Source organism: Sciurus vulgaris (assembly GCF_902686455.1).
Source record: "Sciurus vulgaris genome assembly, chromosome: 5".
In the NCBI taxonomy this organism is placed as follows: domain Eukaryota; kingdom Metazoa; phylum Chordata; class Mammalia; order Rodentia; family Sciuridae; genus Sciurus; species Sciurus vulgaris.
Window position 1 is genome coordinate 145,435,050 of NC_136465.1, and position 25,918 is coordinate 145,460,967.

Consider the following 25,918-nt stretch of genomic DNA (forward strand, 5'->3'; position numbering starts at 1 on the left):
TTAAATCAAAACTCAAATCTAAACATGTCATTAAAAAGTCGAATAAATACTGAAATAAACCAAAAACATACAGAACTTCAAAATATAGCCAAAGTTAAGTCAATCAAATCCAAAGAAAGAGTGGCAGTTCTAATTATAATAAAAATATTATAATGGTTCTAAAAACATTTAGATAAAAATAGAGCAACAAAGAACCATGGAATGCAGTCAGGTGTGATGGTATACACCTGTAATCCCAGCAGCTCAGGAGGCTGAGGCAGGAGGATTGCAAGTTCAAACCAGTCTCAGCAAAGGCAAGGCATTAAACAACTCAGTGAGACCCTCTCTCTAAATAAAAAACAAAAAAGGACTGGGAATGTGGCTCAGTGGTCAAGTGTCCCTGTGTTCAATCCCTGGTATCCCCCCCTCAAAAAAATAAAAATTAAAATTAAGAACCATGAAATGCAATAGAAAGGTCAAATATGCACATGCTTCAAGTTCCAGACAGAGGGAAAGAGAAAGAGAATGTGGGAAGAAGTGGGAAGAAGGATAGTGTGGCTGTAGCAATTTTTAAATATAGAATTGCTAAGAATTCTAAAGCTAATGCAAGACATTAATACACATACCCATATGAACCAAAACCAGGACATGTATTTGAGAACTATACCTAGATAAGCTGTGAATGAAATCGGTGAAACTGCCTGAAGACAAAGACAAGGTCAACAGAAACACTAAAATCCTGAAAGAACATAACCCTACTCTAAAATTCAATACTCAGGAAAAGAAAATGTTAAAAAAAAATTGAGAAGCTCATCTTGCACTGAAGGTAGTATAAGATGGATTTATTTGCTCTGAAGGAAAAATATTCTAGAAGTAAACATGGAAATATAGGAAAGAATAAAGAAGACTGCTAAAGGAAAAGGTATGGGTTAACATAAAGAGAAATACCCATAAAAATTAGCATTTTCAATTTTTTATAATTTGAAATAATTGTAGAAAGAAAACGTATGAGGAAACAGTGACAAGATCAGGAAAGGTAAAATGTAATTAAGATCAGTCTGCCAAATGCATAGCAGATTTCACATCCCATAACATGGTTGCTTGATCATCCCTATTACAAATTCATCCCCATGGAAAAATTCAGAGAGAGCAAGAGTGTGCAGTTTAATTAATTAGCTAAATGGAGTAATTAGTAGATTTACAGAAACTTAATATCAGAAGAATGATAATAAGATTATAAGCTTTATTATTATAGATATGAAGGGTCCCCAATTCCCAACTAGCCAGAGAGCTTCAATTGCTCTGTTCCCAGATTCATATAGCAACTCTGAAGAAATGCCCATGCTGTGTTAGTAGGGAACCATTATATGAAATCTTGAAACTTTTTTAATTTTTGTGAAACAGCAAAAGTATGTGTTTTCCTAAACTAATCAATTGGTTTTTATAATGCTTGTTTTGTTATCAACTTGGCAAAACTGGTATTTTCTTAAGAAAGAAAATTCTGCTTCAGGTTTATAATACCAGTTCCTGCCTGTGTTCCTAGCCTTCAAGCAGGCCATACACATTTCAAACTTGCTAGCATAAAATTGCCTATGAAATCTCTCTCTTTCTCCATTTATATATAACACAGGACAAACACACATACATGCACATGAACACACACACACACACACACACACACACACACACACACACATACACACCTCTTCCTATTTCTCTGGAGAATCTCATGACCACATGTTTTTATTTTTATCATACAGATTATATAATTAAGCAAATGCTAACCGGATTTTTTCCCTCTGTCCACATTTTTATGATTGCTATATTATAATTTTATATAATGATGGAATTTGTCTTTGCACATTCATATGTGCACACAATATAACAATATAATTTGTCCAGTATCACTCCCAATACTTCCCCAAACCTCCTATCACCCTCCAGTCCCTTTTCTTTACTGATCTCCCTTTGATTGTCATGAGATCCCCCTCATCTTTCTTTTCCTTTTTCTTAAATTCCACATATGAAAAAGAACACATGACCTTGGACCTTCTGAGTTTGGCTTACTCTGTTTAACATAGTGGTCTTGAGTTCCATCCATTTTCCTACAAATGACAGCTTTTTTTTTCTCTATGGTTCAATAAAACTCCATTGTGCATAAATATCACATTTCCTTTATTCTTTCATCTGTTGATGGGATTATTTTAAATGCCCAACTCAGACATTGGTACAATCATCTTATTTTCTTGTTAGGTGAAAAATAAGACAGATTTTTTGAATTTGAGTTGGTTCTATACAGAGCTAATATGCATATATCTCCTAAATTTCAAGGGCATTTATAGCCTAGTAATTTGGTTCAGTGGTAATCATGAGAAAATACTGAGTTAACTTCTGAAATTCTTCCACAATTACCATTTTAAGCAAAATCTCTCCTATTTATTTTGATGAGTACTGATATTGTGTTCAATGCACTCAGTTAAAAAATTTAGTTTTAGTAGATTTGAATGATTTTAAAGAGGTCCTTACAAACGGAGATAATTAATTCGAACCATGCAGCATCTAATGTAGTATAAAAGAGGTAGAATATAGATGTAGTTTTTAACATTAGAAATCTAAAACATTATCTCTTCACCAAGAATGATGATATATTCTTCTAAAACAGGTTTAAAGGACTATGGATAAACCAAGACATCTAAATTTATAATTATTTTATATAGTTGCAATAAATTAATCTTTAGTTTAAAAAGTAATGGATGGATTTTTAATTTCCTTTGGAATTTAAAATCTTCTGTGAGAAATAAAATATTTTAAACCTCAGAAATCAAATACTAGGCAGCTAGTTAATTGTTTTAGCATTTCTTTTTCTGTCTTCAGAAATGAGAGAATGCTTTGTAGCCTTCCTAGAAAAGTCAAGATGGTACATGCTATGATTACACACACAAAAATACCTCTCCTACTTTCACAATGATAAGAGATTAATGAACAACTTCCCTCTATAAGACATTATGACTCACTTTCATGCTAGTATTCAATTGAGAAAATAACATATTATATATGTAAAAATATTTAAATTGAACATCTTTTTTAGAGTGTGGTAAATTTATCCCAAACATCTGTTGAGCACATTTATTCAGCCTGTTTTTGTTCAGAAATGGTATTTTCTCATGGTGATAAATTTTATATAGAAAGCCATCCTCAAAACAAATTTATTATACAACTGTTAATGTCTTCCTGACTTACCATCTACTAAAATATGTACAGTTCTAGAAAGTCATTATCCTGACCTTCTCAATTGTAACTAGTGATTACTTGGCTCTCTTTTCTAATGTTTTCTCAAAAGAGAATATCTGTGCATCATTTTCAGTTGCAGCCCACTGGTTAAGAAAGGATGATTTCAAGGATAGTACAACATTACATTTAGCAATTTTGAATAGCACCTCCACCCCTTGATTTGCTCTTCTGCATTATTTGTGCTGCTAGGATTTTACAGTTAGTTACAGCACACTGTCTAAAAGCTTTGGGCAAAGTCATTCCAGTGGACAAACTTCGTAAACACTAAAACTTCACTCAGAATGGCTATGTCTAATAATTCTTCATCCATCTCTTACGTTGTTTTGTTGTTACTAGAAACAAATTCCTTTGCTTGAACACAATAGCTTGGTCTTAACAGTTAAAAATAAGAAAAAAAGAAAGAAAAAAGTCTCATGTCCCCTAAGATGCTGTAGCTTCAAAACTCACTTGAATAAATGTGTTGTTGAATAGTACAGAAAAATGTGACAAAAATCTCATTTCAGCAGGTCTCTAAAAACCAGAAATATAAAAGGATGACTAAAAACAGTTCTGGACATGGACAAACAAACATGCATACCATTAAAAATAATGACTAATATCACCTACTTTTGATTTTGTCCAAACTCCCTTTATTTTCCAAAGATACATATTTTTTATAGATAGGTACAATGTATAAATTTAATCAATATATGTTGTGGTTTCCTTTTCCTCTGCTTAAATCAAAAAAGAAGCCAAGGCTATTAGCCAATAGTCATGTATTCATACACACATATTTTTATAATGTTCGTGTATCATGTAACCTTGTGGCAAGAAAGTTAAGTATCATATTATAGCAAGTCCTTCAATTGAGGGCTCATAACTCACATTACAGTCCATTAGTCTCAGATAAAACTTACAATAGCAGACATGATTACTTAAACAGTTCAGGAATATATGATGAGGGCATTAGTCAGTCATCTAATATAAGTAATCATAAAAGATATGCCACAATTTATTATAGTTAGATCAGCCAATTGGACTGAATCACCAACAAAATTATTTCCCTTTATGTGTACATCCAACTCATCTTTGTAAGTGAGATCTTGGGAACAGGGATCACGGAGCCCGAAACAGACCAAGAGGAGGAGATAGTGTGGATATCTGATGCTAGCATTCGCATAAGCTGTAATTTAAGGTCAGCAAAAAGAATCTGACTTTCTTTTTTCCCCTATGAAGATGTAAGATGCCAAAACATCTTAGAAGTTGGCTTTGATTCACCTGCAGGTGTGAAGAGTTGAATGTGAGTAGCCATGGTGATTGAATAAATAAAAAAGTAATGTGGAAAGTGTACACCTTTGAGATTTGAAATTTTACAGCAGTCGAGATATATTGTGGTATTTTAAGAGAGATGTTTTTAAAAGAATGAAGAACATCAAATCTTAGATGTCATGTTATTTGATTTTACAAAGTAATGATACATATTTTTTGGTAAATAGGTAACCAACCCCTTTTGTTTTTCTAAATCCATGTGTTTTTTTTGTGTGTGTGTGTGTGCTTAAAATTGCATTTGCTGGGAAGCTCTTAAAGTACATAAGCTCAGTTTATTTTCTAAATAACAACTAAAGAATGATGGTAGATGTTCAAATCATTTCTCAAGAGTGAGTTTAGAGAAAGTGATTAGAATGAAATGAATAGTTTCATAGAAATTATTTTTACAGTCACTTAATCAAGTCAGGTTTATAAAATGCTGTTTATTACCAAATATGAACACATTTGAATGTAAATCATTTTTAACATACTTTCAACTATAGTCAACTTGTGATTGTGAGAAAATGAAATAGCTATAATATGCATTTTCCTAAACAGTTTACATAAAAAAATAGAACTTTCTCTTGCTATCTTACTCTAAATTTTCTCTATCATCATTGGGGAATTCCTCAAAGGACACAAAGCAATATTATTTTTTACAATTAATAATTTAGTCAATAAATTTGAAAATCACGAACAGTTAAGATAGAAGAATCTGACTCTCCACTAAGCAAGTGTTACCATACATAAAAAGGAAGATATATGTAGATTAATATTTGGCATACTAGAGAATTTAACTTTTCAGCTCCCTCTGTTGCTCAAAAACAATGAAAAATAAAATAGTTTTAATAGAAAAATAAAACAAACAATAGCAGTACTAAATAATACAATTGCTAGTCTTGATTTTATCGACATTTTAATCTAAATTGAGGCACTTCCGGCTGACATTTGACACCCTTTGTGGGATAAACCTTCTGTAACAAGGCTTTTGATTGCTAGGGTCTTCATTACTGAAATGTATAGACAGACATTTTATCAACATAAAATCTCCCTTGCCTGTAGAGCCAATAAGCTGCAGCAGATACTCAAAGGCCAAATATCCATGTAGAGTAAGACTTACAAGTGCTTACTTCTTTTTCAATATGCAATACTCAAAAACTGACATACAACTGGGAAAAAAGGCACTGCAGAGTCCATGTTTATTATGGAAGCATCAAATCATGAAGCCTATGTCAATGCCTCTCCCTACGGCAGACTCCTTCCACATATATTCTGTTTATCAAGCTCTACTCTTTACCTCTTGTTCTAATTCTTGAAAAGTGTGCTCCAAATATTGGTAGTTGGAGGTTGCCAATTCTTTTCTCCTGGATGAAGTTCTAATTCATTTGAGAATAACACTAACTCAAAGAACATAGGTGCATGGAGGTGTTTTTAAATTATGTGGTGGACATTTAAAGTGATGTTTATTTTATGAAATATAAATATAATAGCATGGGGTGCAATGAAAAGAAAACAATAAAATTAATGTAAAAGAAAATGCCAGCAACAGTGGAAATAAAATGCGGGATATGCTATTTTATAGAGGAGGAGAGAATTAGTTGAAATTAAGTTCTGTTATCATAGTTATGATCAATTTGGTTGAAACACATTAATTTGAGGAGGTCTCTTATTTTCACTTATTCATGCCCTACATTCATCAATTCTTTATTGACTTCTGTGATTTAAGTGCCTCAGTAGATATATGATGAAACATTTTTTCCTTAAAGGTGTATATAGTTTACTGATAAAGAAGTATTAACACAAGACTTCTATACAATAATAGATGCTATGTATAGGGTTACTATGGAAACAGAGTGACACTTCGCATGGCATAGAGTATGATAGTAGTTATTTAGGGTGATATTTTGTTAAAGATTAAACTTAAAGATAAAGGACCCCATGTGAAAGAGAAACATCTGATTCCTATTAATATTCTATACATGCTTCACAGGGAGAGTAATTTTAGATAATCACATTGCAACTCAAAGATAGCCCTTCACAATCTCTTTTATAGTTATATAAGAATAGACCATGGGTCTAAGTTAGGGCCAATAGTATCTGAACAAATGTGTTGCATGTAATTTCTGGGTTATCTTTCTCAATGAAGGAATTTTTATCTCTGGCTGAAAATAGGATGAATATACAGGTGTGGAGGCAAAGTCAGATCAGATGTTGATTGTATTATTCAGTCTTATTTCTGCCATACTATTGTAGCCCCATAAGACGGCAGAGGAACAAAATACAAAGTAGTCCCTGATAAGTTCACAAATCAAAGATGACAGAATAAATCAAAGACCTACATATTGGACATCAATATAGTATAATCAGTGAATAAAAATTAAAAATAATGTCCCCAACATAACCTTTTTGTTAGAAAGGGATAACCCATAAAATACAAATTTATATAGTATAATAACTAAAGGCTAAAACTATATTATGCATGTTGAAAACAAGGTGAATTTCAGAAAACAATGTTTCAAAATGAAGGAAAGTTGAATTACAAACATTTTGGAGAGAAAAATAAGTTTGAAAAAATTGGTCTTCAACTTAGTGTGAAAGGCAATTATTATGTAAATAAGCAAATTAAATAAGATTTTAGGAAGTGTGAAAACAAGGTAATTAGAGTAAAAATGTTATTGAATGTATTTTGAATAAAAATCCATTTTTAGAGAAATGGTTTGCAAATATTCCTTCTCATTCCAAGGTTGCCTTTTAGTTCTGTTCTGTTTCCTGTGTTGATTAGAAACTTTTGAGTGTACTGTAGTCTCACTTGTCTAATTGTGTTTTGTTGCCTGTGCTTTTGCATTATATCCAAGAAAGCAGTGCCAAGATCAATGTCAAGAACAAATGTGTCAAGAACCTCTGTGTTTTCCTCTAGCACTCTACAGGTTAAAGACCTTTAATGCTTTAAATTATTTTGCATTGATTTTTGTGTGTGGTATAAAATATATTCAATTTCATTGTTTTCCATGTGAATATTCAGTTATCACATTGTTTATTGAAGAGACTTTTCCCCCATGTGTTTCATTGTCGTCCTTGTCAAAAATCACTTGACTGCACATGTGTGGGTTTATTTCTGGGCCTGCTATTCTTTTTAACTGATCTATGTCTGTCATTTTCCCAGTACCACATTTTCTTAAGTCCAACTTTGTAATATGCTTTGAAATCAGGAAGTGTAATGCCTTCACCTTTTTTTCTTCTATATCAATATTTCTTTGACTGTCAAGAATCTTTTTGTGTTTCCATATGCATTTTAAGATTGTTTCTTTCAGTTCTGTAAAAAAATCATTGGAATATTTATAGACTTTTATCCAATTTATAGATAACTTTAGATAACACAGACATTTTAGCAATGCTATCTTCCAGTCTGTGAACATGATGTTTTTTCCATTTATCTGCATTTTCTTTGATTTTTTAAACTAATGATTTATAGTTTTCCATATGTATTTCACCTCATTATTTAACTTTATTTCCAAGTATATATGTAAATGGTATTTTTATTTATTTTTCTTATTAGGTAGTTTGTTATTAGTATACATAAATGGTACTTATTTTTGTATGCTGATTTTATATCATGCAACTTTACTGATGATTAGTCATAACCGTTTTTAGTGGACCTCTAAGTTCTCACATATTAGACCATGTCATATGCAAAAAGACAATTTTATTTTTCCTTTCCAAATAGATAACTTTTGCTATACTTTGGATCTGTACTATTCCCCAAAGGCCCATATGTTAAAGGTTCAATCTCCAAATTTTTAGTATTAGAAAGTGGTTGGACATTTAAGATAGTAAACCAAGAAGAGGTTTTAGGTCATTGGAATATGATCTTGAGTTGACAGGGGAACTCCATCCCTTTTTTTCATTTACTTTCTGGCAGTCATAAGGTGAGTAACTTTGTTTTACCATGTGTTTCCCACACTTATATGCAGACTCATCCCAGACCCAAAAGCAACATAACCAACCAGCCATGAACTGGGCTATGAAACCTTGGACCAAAATAAGCCTTTTCTTTTTATAAACTGTTTATCTCATGTATTCTGTGATAGTACTAAAAAGCTGACTAGCAAAATTGTTTTCTTGCCTAATTGTTCTGGTTAGGACTTATAGTACTCTGTTGCACAATTGTGGCAAAAATGAGTAGTCATGTCTTGTCCCTGATAATATAGAAAGAGCTATATGATTTTTTTTTATCACAGAGGATGATATTAGCTGTGGATTTGTCATATGCGACTCTTATTATGTGATGAAAATTCTATAGTCAGTTAATGAGAGTTTTTAACATAAAAGGATGTTGAATTTTGTCAAATGTTTTATTTATTCCAAATCTTGATAGAAAAATGAGGAATTTATCGAGACAGTTGATAAATATACAACTACAAAAGTATTCTAATACTCTATGGTCATTGCCTAACAAACACAAAATTTTAAATGCCATAATGAAGGAGGATAAATTAATAGATATTATATGACCAGGCAGTCAGGTAATGGGCCCCATTCAACCACACCTGGAAGCTAACACTTAGACAAATTAATAAGCACCATGAAGGCTGACTCCTCCAGCCAACTCCTTTATCCCAGAGGAGGAAAATTGAATGGGGGATGGTGAACCAGATAGAAGTTGTAGGAAGGAAGGTGGAGGTGAACTGATGTGATAGTCTTGATTTTTTTCAATGCCTATTTTACATACATTTTGCTCCATACTCTGCCCAGAACCATATGTAAACTCCTAAAGGGGCACGCCAAAATGGGTTTTTCGATTTCTCTGATATCAGGCCCCCTTCTTTGTGGCAGGAGTTCTATCTTTTCTTCCTTAAATAAATCATGCTCCATTTATTCTTCCCTTCAGGGATGGTTCGTGGATTTTATTCTTCAAATTTTGCAAGACAAGAACCCAGAGGAATCTAGTCTCATATCAAAATTCCAGTTTCAGTGATATCAAAATATTTAAATTTTACAAGGGTAAATTACTGTCCTTGGACTTGAGGGTACAGCTTAGTGGTACAGCATGTGCCTAGTATGCACCAAGAACAAAGTCCTGAGATTGAATCTCAGAAATTAGTATATTTTACAATGTTTTAACTACTGTGTGTGTGCCTGCATATTACATATGGTTCCATATCTATACAGATAATATGTAGATAGAGATACATATATATATATATCTTATCTGCATATATTTATGCATGTGTATATATATACCTAAAATAAAAGAATAAACCATGTGTTTTAGTCAGCTTTGTCACTGCTGTGACTAGAGGACCTGATCAGGAGAAAAGGTTTATTAGAAGGCTCATGGTTTCAGAGGTCTTAGTCCATAAAGGCCAACTCCATTCCTTGGGGCTCGAGGTGAGGTAGAACATCATGACTGAAGAGTATGGCAGAGGGAAGTAGCTCACATCATTAGGAAGCAGAGAAAGAGGAAGACTCCACTAGCCAGGTACAAATATATACCTGAAGCCAGGTCCCAATTCCCACCTCCTCCAGCCACACCCTGCCACTTCAGTTATCACTCAGTTCATCACTATCAGAATATTAAATCAATGATTGGTTTAAGACTCTTACAACCCAATCATTTATCTTCTGAACCATCTTGTATTGTCTCACATATGAGCTTTTGGGGGACACCTCACATAAAAACCATAGCACCATGTGATTAGAAGGCTTTTTAGACTTTAAAAATATGACTCTTACTAGAATTCATAAATATTACTGAAATATAAATCATATTTCTGAATATCAAAATAAATTGGAACAATCTTATGAAGCTCAACAGCACAAAATAATGTAAGGTCTAAGTTGTGCATGCATTTTGACTTAATAATGTAACTTCTAAGGTTTTGTACTTGAATAATAGAAAATCACATTTTTATGTATCAGCATCTAACATAGCATTATTTATAATAATAATAATTATTATATAATGCAAGGAAATATTGTAAACTAACTGTTCTATACTGTATTAAGACACACACATTATATAATCACTAAAATGATGTTTATCACATGTACTTAGTAACATGAAGCAATGTTTAAAATATGTCATCAAGTAAAAAAATGTAGATCATACATAGTTATGTAAGCACATATTAATTTTTGATAAAAAATTGCATAAAATAGAAAATCTGAAATATATGTGAAGGTTTAATAGTTCTTATTCATGAATTATAAAATTTGGAAGATAAATTTAATGTTTTGTATTTCATCATTTTATCAAAAAACATCATAATTACAAGTAAAGAGAAAGAACAAAATGGAGAGAGGAAGAGAGAAAGTAAGAGGAAATCTAAACATAAAGAAAAATGCTTGAAACTTTCTAACAAAGTACAGTTAAAATGCTCACCTGGTTCATGTAAAATTAACATTGTATTAAACTGGGTAGTATTACATTATTTAGAGTTCTTTGCATTTGGCACATTGAAAAAGTCAACCTAACTTATGCAAATAATAATCTTATTACAATTTGAATGCATAAAATGCATAATTACATATCAATTATAAATTTAGTTGATATGGAACTTATTAATATGCATTAACACATATGCATTAACACATTTGTGGTTCAGATAGTGAAATGCATATGCAAATATCTGGTTTTAATCATGAATAGATATAGAATTTTCAGGTCCAGGCTTACTCCATCACTTTACTGTTTTCTTTTGTACTGTTTCCTACAGTAAGACCCAAGTTTGTTGTTCACTGAGTTATAATGCTTTTCTACTTGTTAAAATTATTATCCTTGTAACTGGAGGTATGTCCTGCAATTGTGTGTTCAGTTACAGCAGTCTAACACCTTAGCTGGGGGTTATGATGTTATAATAATATGATGTTAAAAATTGGGAAAGTTCTGCTTTGAGTCCCAGAACTTCAATTATATGGACTCAACAAAGGAAAAATGAAAATCAGTGTGCTCCTTAAGCTGTTTGAAACAATTCTGTGTATGAAAAATCAAGTGGCTATTAACAACATGAATTGTACTGGAGAACATTGTGATTTTAACCAAACTAGCCAGGCAGAACACTATTGTGATTATTATGATAATCAATGCAAAAGTGATATGAATATGGAAATTCATAATATTACACAATAAAACATAATTATATTAGTTATTATATGAACATATATTATATTATAACAAATATATAATTTATAAATTGAAACTCTATTCACTGAAGGGTAACAATAATACAATAATTCTTCATTGAAGATACACACTGAACAATGTTTTTATATTATTCCAAAGCATTCATCTGAACTTTTATAGGAGTTTTTATGGAAAACTTCTTTATTCCCTTAAAATTAAACCTCATTTCTTTTAAAACAATAATTATAAGAAACAACAAATAGGCACAAGTCCACAGAAGTGAAGGAGAAAATTTTTTAGAGAACTGAAGATGTTCATGGTTTTAAAATTTCTGAGTTAAGCCATTTGTGAAGTCTACTTTTCTCAGACATCACATACTTTCAGTATTCTACTATTAAGAGCCCAAGCAAAGAGCCAGACAGTTTCAGCTTCCATTTCAGGGTCATCACTTCCCAGCTCTGTGAATTTTCATGGATGACTTACCCTTCTTGTGCCTAAATTTCTTCGTCCAAATGCAGATCTTAATTGCAGACAAAATTCAGTGATAAATGAATACCTCTTTATATATATACATACATATCACCATCCAGAAAAGAAAATGCCTTCTATTATTCACCAGAACATCTATTTTTGCATCCATTTTCTCTGCTTCAAAGTCTTCCAAAATTTTCATCTCTTTATTCGGAAATTATATCCTCTTGCTTTAGAAAACCACAAATGCGATTGTCTATAAAAGGAGAAAAGGAATATTCCATGATCTATAAAGAAAGGTGAAGACACATACACCCAGGTACATCAAATATATTCTTTAAAAAGTTTTGGGAATCCATGAGAATGGGTAGACAATTTGATTGAAGAAATGGGATTTTTGAATGGAAAAATAAAGAAAATTTTAAAGATCAGAGAAAAATGATGTAAAATGTCATTTTCTTTTATTTCCTGAATAATCAACATTGATACTGAGTCTCAGTGTGAATCTTATGCTGAATATCATGTGTGTGCATTTGGATCATTAAATATATCGGTAAGTAATCACATAATAAAACACCATATTTTTAAAAAATCGTATTAACAGAATTTACTTTCAAATTTGAAAGATTCAGAACAAAGCACATATATTATAATAATTGTGATCAATTTTTGAACTCAGATTAATATTAAATAATTGTATCATATGCTTGGAAATACCAAGTGCTAGGAATCTCCAAAAAATGAACACACACACACATGCACACACACACACACACACACACAACTTACAGGGAGAATTTATTGGACTAGTACCATGATGAAATCGAACCAGAATGGCTGTCTGTAGGCTGGAGAGCAGGTGAAACCAGTGGCTGCTCACTTCAAGAATCTGAGCCTTTAGAACTAAATGACAATGATGCAGCTCCAGTCCCATACTGAAGGACTGAAGACCCCCGTAGAGTCATTTAGTGCAAGTCCATGTTCAAAGGGTAAAGGATATGGAATATGATTCCCTGAGTGGTGGCTGGAGATAAAAAAAGTTCTGCTTATGAATAGTCAAGCCTATGTATACATAAACTTCCTCCTTTTTGGATTTTCATTCCATTCAGGCTTCCAGCTATATTAGAATTTCATTGTTATAACCAAAATACCTGACAAGAACAACTTAAAGTTGTGAAGATTTATTTTGGCTCAGAGATTCAGAGTTTTTTGAAGTCAGTCAAATTCATTGCAGAAACAACATGGAGGAAGGGCATGGGAAGGAAAACTGAAAAAATAAACTCTTCCAGGACATGTCTACCATGATGTAATTCCTCCAACTGGGTCCCAAGTCTCACTATTCCACTCAGCTATAAATAGTTTAATCCACCCATGAGATCAGAGCCCTTTTGATCCTGTCATTAACCACTGATGAATCTTGGGGATCATACTTTCAACACATGAGCTTTTAGGGGGACATTCTGGACCAAAACTCTAACACCAGTCATCAGATGGAGCTACCTACATTTAAGGCATGCCTTCCCCACTCAACTGTACTACGTGCCAATTGTCTCTGTAAACACCCTCAAAGACACACCAGGAATTATGCTTTACCAATTTGCTAAGCATTCTTCAATCCAGTAAATTGAACAAACTGTTCAGCATTTTTGTTTTTGTTCTTTTTCATTGTTATTGCAGGATTATTAAAAGAGAAAACAGCATTTAATATTTACAAGATCACTTAAAAGAACACTTAAAGGGATGTAATTTCAACTTTAAGAAAAGTAGGCTATGACAAAAAAACAATGGTAGTTAGACAGAAAATAGAAAAGTTGATGTTATATAGATATCCCAAGGAAATACAGAAAGAATAGACAGTAGTGACATGGTGAGGTCTCAACCTCAAATAATAAATTTTATTAAAGGAAATTTCATTTTATGGAAGCCTCCTTGAGGTTGAGAGTGAGATGATGAATGTACTCAAAGAAGAGTCAAGTGAAATTTAAGGAAGATGGAAAGTTTATTGATCAAGCAATAATTAGAGTTTACAAGGACACAATGGAAAAATTTCAGAGATGGAGAAAGCGTCAGTTTAAGTCACTAGAGAGGAAGTTGTAGCTTTATTTTTACTTTTGATAATTAGTCAAGGTATAGTTAATATCAGTATTTTAAGCTTGAAGTAAAGCTAGTGGTATTTCAATCCTTTTAGCAACTTTATACTTGATGAGTGGCTGTAAATAAAATAATTCATGGCAGATTGACTACTAAATCACAATTATTTCCCATTACTAATACTTAAGGCTCAAAACTAAGTGTGAAACTTCTTTATAGGACTAAGGCCTGTGGTGAGGTCTGATAAGGGACCATATCAGATGACTGACAGCAAATGTGTTTCATTCTGACCTTGCTCCTTTCCCATAAACTCCTGATGGTAGGCATAGGGACAGACAGGTTAATATGTGCTGGCACATCAGAATTAGGCAAATTATGCTCTATCATACCACATTTTTCACATGGCTCTCTGTGTTTTTTTTTTTTTTTTTTTCCTGCTTTAAGCCATTTCCTTGGAATAAAATTTCCGGGGACCAAGGTTTCTCTTCCAAAATGTATTAGAATGATGGTCTATATTTAAATTGTTATTATTTATTTCCCTAATTAAAAACTGATTTGGATCAATCTAAATTTCTATGGTACTTTCCTTATAATGTTATAAGGGAGTTGGAAGGAAAGAAAATGACTTGGTTAAGAAACAAAACTCTGTTAAAATAGTTCTCATTTTAATTTTGCTTTCAATAATAATAATACATTACACAATGGTGTTTATATCCTTCTACAAGATGTATTCATATTGTTTTCATATCTGGTATAAATAAATGTGACAGCATTATGTCATCTGACTCTTCCAGGTGCCCAGTGATTGAAAGAATCATTTCTGGAGACCTAAACATTTGTTTGTCATAAACATAATGTTTATGACATTAGTAAATATGCTTCTAGTACCAAATTTATAGAGAACAGTATTTCACAACTTGCCAATATAAGGATAGTTATACAAGAACTTCTGGAGAATTTATTTTGCAAACATAAAATTAGGTAATTTCACGAATAACTACTGAGCAAGAGTGTTTGATTCCCTGAAAATCCCCACTGTTTCACCAATCCTAAAATGATTCCCTCAGATTCCCTAAAATTTTATTTTTTCAAGTTTTTTTTTTTATTTACTACAACATTTTTCCTAAACCTCTCTTGGGCTGTTGAGTTCAAGGAATTGAAGAGACAACCCTGAATTTATATATCTCATTCAGCAATATTCTGCTGTGTACATAACTTTTAATGATAACCTTTTTTTCCTATTAGATTACATTATTAATGGACTCAACCATGTTTGTCTTTCCTGTGCAGAGGCTGAAATAGCTGAATTACATTTTAAGTTTTTGACTGGAAGAGATCTATCAAAAAGCCCTTAGTAAAAGATAAAGGGACACACACACACAGAATTATCTACATATTTTTTTTCTAGCTTTATTGCTTACCTCATTCACCTATCCATTGTAAACTTAAAATTAGCTGTCTGGTCCCATAACTCCATAGCCTTAGAATGGTTCCACTACTATGAGTTACTGTCACATCCAGCACAGCCAAACTTGAGGTTTCATTGAATGGGCAATGGCAGATTAGAAAATAAAAACTCACACAGGCAGGTTGTGAAGATAAAGCTGGAATCAGGTGGAGTGCTGCTCTCTGATGCAGAGGAAGATCTAAAGAGCTATGCCAGCAATCTTTATATATGTCTCATTATCAGGTTAAAGACTATGCAAGCATTGTTCTTTGTACTCAGAAAGTTACAGGACTAGAAACATAATCAGCTTTTCCCCAGTTGCAATTCACAGCTGCAATGTGCAATGCAAGGAGCTTTGTGTAGCTCTCAAGAAGGTACATTGTTTAGTTATAGTTAAGCAGGCAGGTTCAGGAGTAGCAGAGATGGTGAAACTGTGGTTGTCTAGCATGAGAATTCCCCTGTCCCTGGGAGCTATGTGACTGAGATCAAGGAAGAAACTGGTAAGACTTTTCTGCAGAGCCTTCTCATGCAGGGCATTACCATAGCAGCTAGGCATCCCTTGACTTTGCACAGAAACATTCCCAGGCACCAGGCATCCACAGCCATGAGGTCATCAGAGAACCCTGATCTCAGTCACTGCTCTCCCATTCTTTGTCACTGCTATCCACAAGTTACCAATGTTATTACTTCTAAGTCAATGTTTTTTAAAGTTGGAATAATGAATCAGAAGTTCATGACCTTTAAAAGTCATTTTAGGTCCAGACTTGAACAGAGTACAATTGAGCGTATTAAGGCATTAAATAAAATGGAAGTAAGTGATATTTCATGAACTTTGATTCAACAATATGTGTATGTGTGAATATGTACATGTGTACATGTCTTTGTGTATATACAATGTTAAAATGTAAACTGTATTTAAGCACACTCATGACCAAAACCATTTGAAAGTTAATGTTCAAGAGAAGATATACTCATCTTTTAAGACTCGATTTTTACATAGCAGTGATTATGAAGCTTTAGACGTTATCACTCATTTCTCTGAAGAAAAATTTATCACAATCTTTTGTATAGTTTATAGTCAGATGTTGCCTTTATTTGTTTATATGCCTATATTTCTTTGATGGAATTATATTCCTTTGATGCAGCAGATGGATTTGTTTGTTCTTCAAACTACCCATGTGAATTGTATGGTTATATAATAGAATTTAGTACATGCATTAAATAACATGAACTAGGGTATAATTAATTAAAATATGTTCAATTTTGAAGAAATTATTACTTTTTTAAGTAGATGCAACTGTTAGCTTAAAACCCAATACCACTCTATAGTTATAATCTAAGTTTTATTTGCCTTTGGAAATAGAAAGCACATTCCCTGGTGCTATGCAACCAAGTGACATTCCTACAATGAATAAGGTATTACTCCATTAAAAAAAGGTAATGTGAATTGAAACAATGCTAATTGTAATCATCTGGAAACTTCCAAGCTGCAATTAAGCCACATAATGAAGAAAGGGCTTATTTGAAATGCAGATGGTGCAACATATCTATGCCACAGTGTCTACAAATAAGATTTAGTTACCCTGTAGAAATCTCCATAAGATTATTGGCTAATGTTGCTTGTCGGGGTTCTGCTATATATTCTCAATAGGTCAGGTGTCAACACTAGCAGTACTGGTTACTTAGGGACAATCACATTTATGCAGACTTTTTTAGACCAACCAGTGATCGGTTTTAAGAAAAAATAAATAATTATTTTATTTTAACATCATTAGAAACTTTTACTCAAGCTGCTTCATGGATGTTTTCTTTACATTTAAAGCATTAAATAAAATTAACATTTTCAAAAAATAAATATAAAAGCACAAGATGAAACTATCCTGAAGATTCCTGCAATGGACCAGACTGATTTCCCAGGAAAGCACTGACTATTTTTCTAACACAAACAACCATACAGTTAAATTGTTGTCTAATAATTATATAGAAAATCATTTTATTGTACATGTATAAAAAAATTCAAAATTTACTTATTCATAATATAAAATAGGATATCTTATTCTAAATATAATTATTTTATTGAGAAAGATATAAAAATTGATATATATTATAAATATATGGCATATTTAAATTGTAAATATGTATATGACATACTTAATGAATTTATAATATATGGCATGTTTACATTGTAAATATAGCAGATTTACTTGTTTTTTCTCTCTAATACATTCATGCAGAGATGCTTCAAAGTTTAAAATATTTATATAATCCATTAATGTAACAAGCTAAAATATAATCATGTAAATGTGTGCAGAAAAAGATTTGACAAAATCCTAAACCCATTGATGATAAAAACTCTCAGTAAACTAGGAATGAATGTGAGCTTCCTTAACCTGAAGAATATCTACAAAGCATTTTTGATGCTGAGAAACTGGAAGCCTTCCCACTGAGAACAGGCACAAGGCAAGGATATTCCCTCTCACCTCTCCTTTTCAATGTCACAGTGGCAGTCCTGGGACACTAAATCTATTACACTCAGCAAGACAAGAAAAAGAAAATGTATCCAGATTGTATGGAAGACATAAAAGTATCTTTTTATATATGACCTGGTTGTCTACATAGAAAATCTGAAAGAGTTAATAAGAAATGAAGAAAGAAAGAATGAAAGAAAGAAAGGAAAAAAGAAAGAAAGATAGAAAAGAAAAGAAGGAAAGAAAGGACAGAAAGAAAAGAAAGCTGGAACACCCCCCTACTACAGCTGGAAATAATAATTACAGCATTACTGCAAGTTACAGAATATGACATTAATATATAGAACTCAACACTTTCCTACATATCAATGAAGAACAAGTGGAATTTGAAATAAAAACATAATAGTACAGAAATTAGTATCCATTAAAATGAAATAATTAAGATATATTCAAATATGTATAGGTATATTATAATATTATATGTTATATATATATTTATAAAACTATATATACTAAACTGACAAAAATAAAAAAAACTAAAGAGTGGAGAAACATTCCATGTTCACTTTATTTATGAATTATGCCATCAAGTACTGGTATTTGCAAGTCTTTGTGTGAACATATAATTTTGTATAGGTAAATATCTAGGGTAATGGGTAATGCCATTCTGTCAATATTTGATACTAGCAGTGGTCTTGTTGGTTGATTTGTTCTTAGTGCTATTATTCTCACCACTTACTCTATTGGGTATGCAAATACTATCTCTGTGTGTTTTTGTTTTGCAGAGCTAAAGGCATTTTATTCATATAAACCAATTATCAAGGATTTTGTGTTTGGTGTTTCTTTTTTTCTAATATAACCATCTGATGCTATAAATTTCCTTTTTGCCTCATTTTTTTTTCTTTTGTAAATTTCTAAATCCCATTTAGTCATGATATATAATTATTGTATTCTATTTGTTAATATATTTGTCTTCGAGTTTTGTTCTTAAGAGATATTTGTCTGTTGATCTTTTTCTTGTAATATAATTATTTAAATTTGGTATTAGGGTAAATTCTGGCCTCATATAGTATGTTAGAAAGCATATCCTCAACTTCTGTCTTTGAGAAAAGATTGTAGAGAATTGGTACTATTTCTTAAGTGCTTTATAAATTTAGCAGTGAACCCATCTGGACTTGGGGTTTTCTGTTTTGTAAGGTTATTATTTATTAATTCAGTCTATTTAATATGTATAGGCATGTACAGATTGTCTAAATCTTCTGAAAATTTTACTGATTGTCTTTTTCTTTCTTCTTTTTAATATATGCATTCAAAGCTATATATTTCCCCCAAAACACTACTTTTGCTATATCCCACAAATTTTAACAAGTTATGCTTTGAGATTCTTTAGTTCAAATAATCTTTTGCTTTTTCTTGAGATACTATCTTCAAACCATGTATTATTTAGAAACCTTTAGTTTAATCTCCACATACTTTTTGGTTTTCCACGTATCTGTTTCTGATTTCTAGTTTAGTTCTATTAGTGTCTGAGAGCAACTATTGTATGATTTATGTGTGAAATTTGGAAAAACATGTATTCTGGATGAAGTGACTGTATCTGTCAATTCTAACCAGCTGATTGGTGCTGTTGGGACCAGTTATGCATTACTTATTATACACATACTTTAATTGTCCTTTCTTGATAGGAGGTTGTTGACTTCTCCAACTATAATAGTAAATTCATCTATTTTTCCTTGCAGTTCTCTCAGATTTTGTCTTATATTTCAAAACTGTTTTTAAATGCATATACAGTAAACATTTTTTATATTTTGTTGGAGAATTGATCTCTTTCTAATTAGGCTATGCAATTTCTCTTTTTTTCCCAGACTACTTTCCTTGTTCTTCAGTCTATTCTGTCTGAAATTAACGTAAATACTCTACTATATTTTATAGAATTTAATTTATTTTTAATTGCCTCATAAAAACGTAAATATACTTTTACATTACAAATTTTACATTACAAATTGGGTAAATCGGTGTTTCAATACGTGCATGCATTTTAATCTTTAAATCAAATTAAGTATATCTATCTCATCAAGCATTTATAATTTTATATAGCAAAAATTTTCTACATTCCTCTAACTTGTTGAGACATACAGTAAACAATTGTTATCAATAGCCACCTTATGTACAATAGTACACCAAAATTACTTGTACCTATGGAACTACACCTTTGGCCAACATTTCCCCATCCCTCCGTCCCCCTACTTTCTCCATCCTCTGGTAACCAGCATGTTGCTCTCATCCTCTTTAGTATACACATGTGGTATTTATCTCTCCATCCGGCTTATTGAATATAAATTAGTGCCCCACTATGGAAAAACAGTATGAAAATTATACTTAGGACTTCTCAAAAATTATAAATAGAGCTGCCCTATGATCTAATGACTCCACGACTGAATATAGATCCAAAGAAAATGAAGTTTGTGTGTTGCAGACACTTGAACACCATGTTTATTGCAGCACTATTCATAAGAGCAAAGAAATGAAACCAACATACCATGCTGCTTTTTGATTAATCTTAGTATGGTATATGTTTCTCCATCCCTTCTTTGTAACCTTTATGCCACTTTATATTGAAAGTGCATTTCTTGTATTATCTCTTTGTGAGTCTTGTGTTTGTGATGTACTACAGTAATATCTGTTATTAATTGATCACTTAGACCTTGGTGTTTCTTGTGATCATACATATAATTAGATTAATAATACATACTTTGTTATAATTTCTGTTGCCCTTATTCTTTTTCCTCCTTTTTATGTTTTCTACTCTTGTTTTCTTTGTTTTTTCTGGGGGTTGGGGTGGGTGGGTACCAGGAATTGAACCCAGAAACACTGGATCTCTTAGCCGCATCCCTAGTTTGTATTTTATTTAGAGACAGGGTCTCACTGAGTTGCTTAGCACCTTGCTTTTGTTGAGATTGACTTTGATCTCCTAATCCTCCTGCCTCAACCTCCTGAGCTGCTGGGATTCAGGCATGTGCTACCTTGCAGGACTTTCTTTGTGGTCTTAACTGAGTATTTCTTATAATTAATCTTATCTCCTTTCTTCACACGTCCCTTATATTTCTTTTTGTAAAATTTTCTCCCCTTTTTCGGTTGTCCTAAATTTTACAGTACACTTTCCTAATAAACCACCTTCACTTTTAAATAACACTATATCATATCTCATGTAGTCAAGTATCACATAACAAAATAATTCTAATTTCTTTCACCCATTCTTTTTTTTTTTACTTTATTTTTATTGTAAACAAATGGGATACATGTTGTTTCTGTTTGTACATGGAGTAACAGCATACCATTTGCATATTCATATATTTACATAGAGTAAGGATGTTTGATTCATTCCATTACTTTTTTCCTTCCCCCCCACCCCTCCCACCTCTCTTTTCCCTCTATACAATCCCTCCCTCCTCCATTCTTGCCCCCCTCCCAACCCCCATTACGTGTCATCATCCACTTACCAGTGAGATCATTCACCTTTAGGATTTTTGAGACTGGCTTATCTCACTTAGCATGATATTCTCCAATTTCATCCATTTGCCTGCAAATGCCATAATTTCATCATTCTTTATGACTGAGTAATATTCCATTGTATATATATACCACAGTTTCTTTATCCATTCATCAGTTGAAGATCATCTAGGTTTGTTCCATAGTCTGGCTATTGTGAATTGAGCAGCTATGAACATTGATGTGGCTGTATCTCTGTACTATGCTGATTTTAAGTCCTTTGGGTATAGGCCGAGGAGTGGGATAGCTGGGTCAAATGGTAGGTCCATTCCAACTTTTCTAAGGAATCTCCACACTGCTTTCCAGAGTGGCTGCACTAATTTGCAACCCCACCAGCTATGTATGAGTGTACTTTTTTCCCCACATCCTCTCCAACACCTATTGTTGCTTGTGTTCTTGATAATTGCCATTCTAATTGGGGTGAGATGGAATCTTAGGGTAATTTTGATTTGCATTTCTCTTATTACTAGAGACGTTGAACATTTTTTCATATATCTGTTGATTGCTTGTACATCTTCTTCTGTGAAGTGTCTGTTCATATCCTTAGCCCATTTGTTGATTGGGTTATTTGTATTCTTGGTGTAGAGTTTTTTGATTTCTTTATATACTCTGGAAATTAGTGCTCTATCTGAAATATCAGTGGCAAAGATATTCTCCCACTCTGTAGGCTCTCTCTACGCATTGCTGATAGTTTCCTTTGCTGAGAGAAAACTATTTAGTTTGAATCTATCCCAGTTATTGATTCTTGCTTTTATTTCTTGTGCTGTGGGAGTCCTGTTAAAGAAGTATGATCCTAAGCCAACAAAGTGAAGATTTGGACCTACTTTTTCTTTTATAAGATGCAGGGTCTCTGGTCTGATTTCAAGGTCCTTGATCCATTGTGAGTTGATTTTTGTGCAGGGTGAGAGATAGGAGTTTATTTTCATTCTGTTGCATATGGATTTCCAGTTTTCCCAGCACCATTTGTTGAAGAGGCTATCTTTTCTCCATTGCATATTTTTGGCATCTTTGTCTAGTATTAGAAAATTGTAGAGGATCCAAGATGGTGGACTAGACGGAGTCTGCGTTCCTTGTCGCTCCCTAACGCCAGATTCAAGCAGAGGATATCTGTTTTTCGGTGAGGTAGTTTTTGCTGCTTAACAATCCCCTGGTGTTTACCCATCTGTCTGCTGTGATCACCTACAGTCTACCAGCATATCGTCGCCTTTTTTGAGAGCAGATTGCTCACAGTCAGACATCTATCATCCACCATTTGCCTGCCTCTCTCCTGTCCATCGCCTGCCTTACTCCTATCCATCACCCAACGCTCCAGGTTCACCTCCCGATCATCCGAAAACAGTCAGCAAACTGATTGCCAACCGCCAGTGGAGCACCGGCTGCCTGCTGCTGCCTGGAAGTTCACTGTTACAGTAGGTGCAGGTTTGATTACACGGGGCTGCCGCCATTGTGAGACAACAGCCAGGCCCCGTAGGACCCTTGGCCAGACTGACTGAGCCCCATCTCCAGGATCCCTCAGCCCGACCGATCACTCACTGCCTCTGGGGCACTCACATCGACTGATTGCTCCGTGCCGCCAGGACCCCCAGACCTACTGACTGTGCCCTATCACCAGGACTCCAGACGGACTGATTGCACCCAGTCTCCAGGATCCAACCACCACACCAAACACACCGGACCTCCAGGACCCTGCCAGACCAACCGCATCCCGTCTCCAGGACCCCCAGCTGACCACGTCCACCCCTGAGCTGCAGCTCCCCATTTGCCAACACATTTCGATGCCAGAGCGGCTATCTTGGATAATCCTGGAAACTGGAGCCTGGATCTTTGGGTGGGGCAAATCCCATCCTGCAATGCCTGCTGGAGTCTTGAAGCTCATTGTCAGGTAACTCTCATGCATCACGCTACTGAACACTAGGAGGTTTCATTAGTCTGTGACTGTTATACAGTAGATTTTCTTCTTTCTCCTTTTTAAAAAAAATTGTTTTTATTTCTTTACTTCTCTTGCTGTCTTTTCCTTTTGTTTACCTGTTCCCTCAGAATCTCTTTCCCATTTTTTGCATGCTATCATCCAATTTCTTTGGATTACACTCTCACTCTTTCTATTTTCTAGAACTTCTGTATATTCCTTTCTTATCCCATTAACAGCCACATTCTACATTCCTCTGCATCCTTTTTGTCCTCCATTAGAAACTGCAGACCTTATAGCTAACGTGTTTGCTTTATTGGATATAATATTCGAACTCATTTTGTTTACTATGACAATTTTGTTATTGTCCCCAGAGGGGCTATTTGCTGTAGGATTGCATAGTGTCTGATTTGGGCACTGCTGATATTGATCTCCCCTTAAAGAAAGGGTTTTGGAAACCTATAGGGCCACTATAAGCCTGTAGGGGGAAATCTGCAATACCCCAGACCTGCACTGCTAGAGGGGAAGATACATGAACAACATGAAAAAACAAGGGAAGAAAATGATCCAAACAAATCTAGATTCTATATTAATAGAATCCAATGACATTATGTTAGAAGAAATGTCAGAAAAGAACTTCAGATTATACATGATTAAGATGATTCCCAAAGAAAAGGATGAGATAAGAGAGCAAATGCAGGCAATGAATGATTATACCAATAAGCTCAAAGAGCACCTGCAGGAAGCAAAAGATCATTTCAACAAAGAGATAGAGCTTCTCAAAAAAAACCAAACGGAAATCCTTGAAATGAAGAAGGAGACAATAAACCAAATAAAAAACTCAATGGAAAGCATCACCAACAGACTAGACCACTTGGAAGACAGAACTCAGACATGAAGACAAAATATTTAATCTTCAAAATAAAGTCATCCAAACAGAGAAGATGGTAAGAAATCATGAACAGAATCTCCAAGAACTATGGGACATCATGAAAAGACCAAATTTAAGAATTATTGGGATTGAGGAAGGCACAGAGATACAAACCAAAGGAATGAATAACCTATTCAATGAAATAATATCAGAAAATTCCCCAAACATCAAGAATGAAATGGAAAATCAAATACAAGAGGCTTACAGAACACCAAATGCACAGAATCACAACAGATCCACACCAAGGCACATTATAATGAAAATGCCTAACATTCCAAATAAAGAAAGGATTATGAAGGCCACGAGAGAAAAGCAACAGATTACATATAGGGGGAGACCAATAAGGATAGCAGCTGACTTCTCAACCCAGACTCTAAAAGCTAGAAGGGCCTGGACCAACATATTTCAAGCTCTGAAAGAACATGGTTGCCAACCAAGAATCCTATACCCAGCAAAACTAACTTTCAGATTTGAAGATGAAATAAAATCCTTCCATGATAAACAAAAGTTAAAAGAATTTACAAATAGAAAGCCTGCACTACAGAATGTTCTCAACAAAATATTCCATGAGGAGGAAATGAAAAACAACAATGGAGGGCAGCAAAAGGAGGAACTACCTTAGAGAAAAACCACTCAAGGAGAACCAAGTCAACTTAAAAACCAAAAATAAGCCAAATGATTGGGAATACAAATCATTTCTCAATAATAACCCTGAATGTTAATGGCCTAAACTCACCAATCAAAAGACATAGACTGGAGAATGGATTAAAAAGAAAACCCAACAATGTGCTGCCTGCAAGAGACTCATCTCATAGAAAAAGATATCCACAGACTAAAGGTGACAGGATGGGAAAAAACCTACCACGCACATGGACTCAGTAAAAAAGCGGGGGTTTCCATCCTTATATCAGATAAAGTGGACTTCAAGACAAAGTTAGTCAGAGGGATAAAGAAGGACATTTCATACTGCTTAAGGGAACCATAAATCAGGAAGACATAACGATAGTAAATACTTATGCCCCAAACAATGGTGCATCCCTGTGCATCAAACAAATCCTTCTCAATTTCAGGAATCACATAGACCTCAACACAATAATTCTGGGCAACTTTAACACACCACTGTCACCACTAGATAGATCATCCAAACAAAATCCAACCAAAGAAACCATAGAACTCAATAACACAATTAATAACCTAGACTTAATAGACATATATAGAATATTCCATCCATCAACGAGAGGATACACTTTCTTCTCAGCAGCACGTAGAACCTTCTCGAAAATAGACCATGTGTTATGCCACAAAGCAGCCCTTAGAAAATGCAAAAAACTAGAGATACTGCCTTGTGTTCTATCAGATCATAATGGACTGAGAG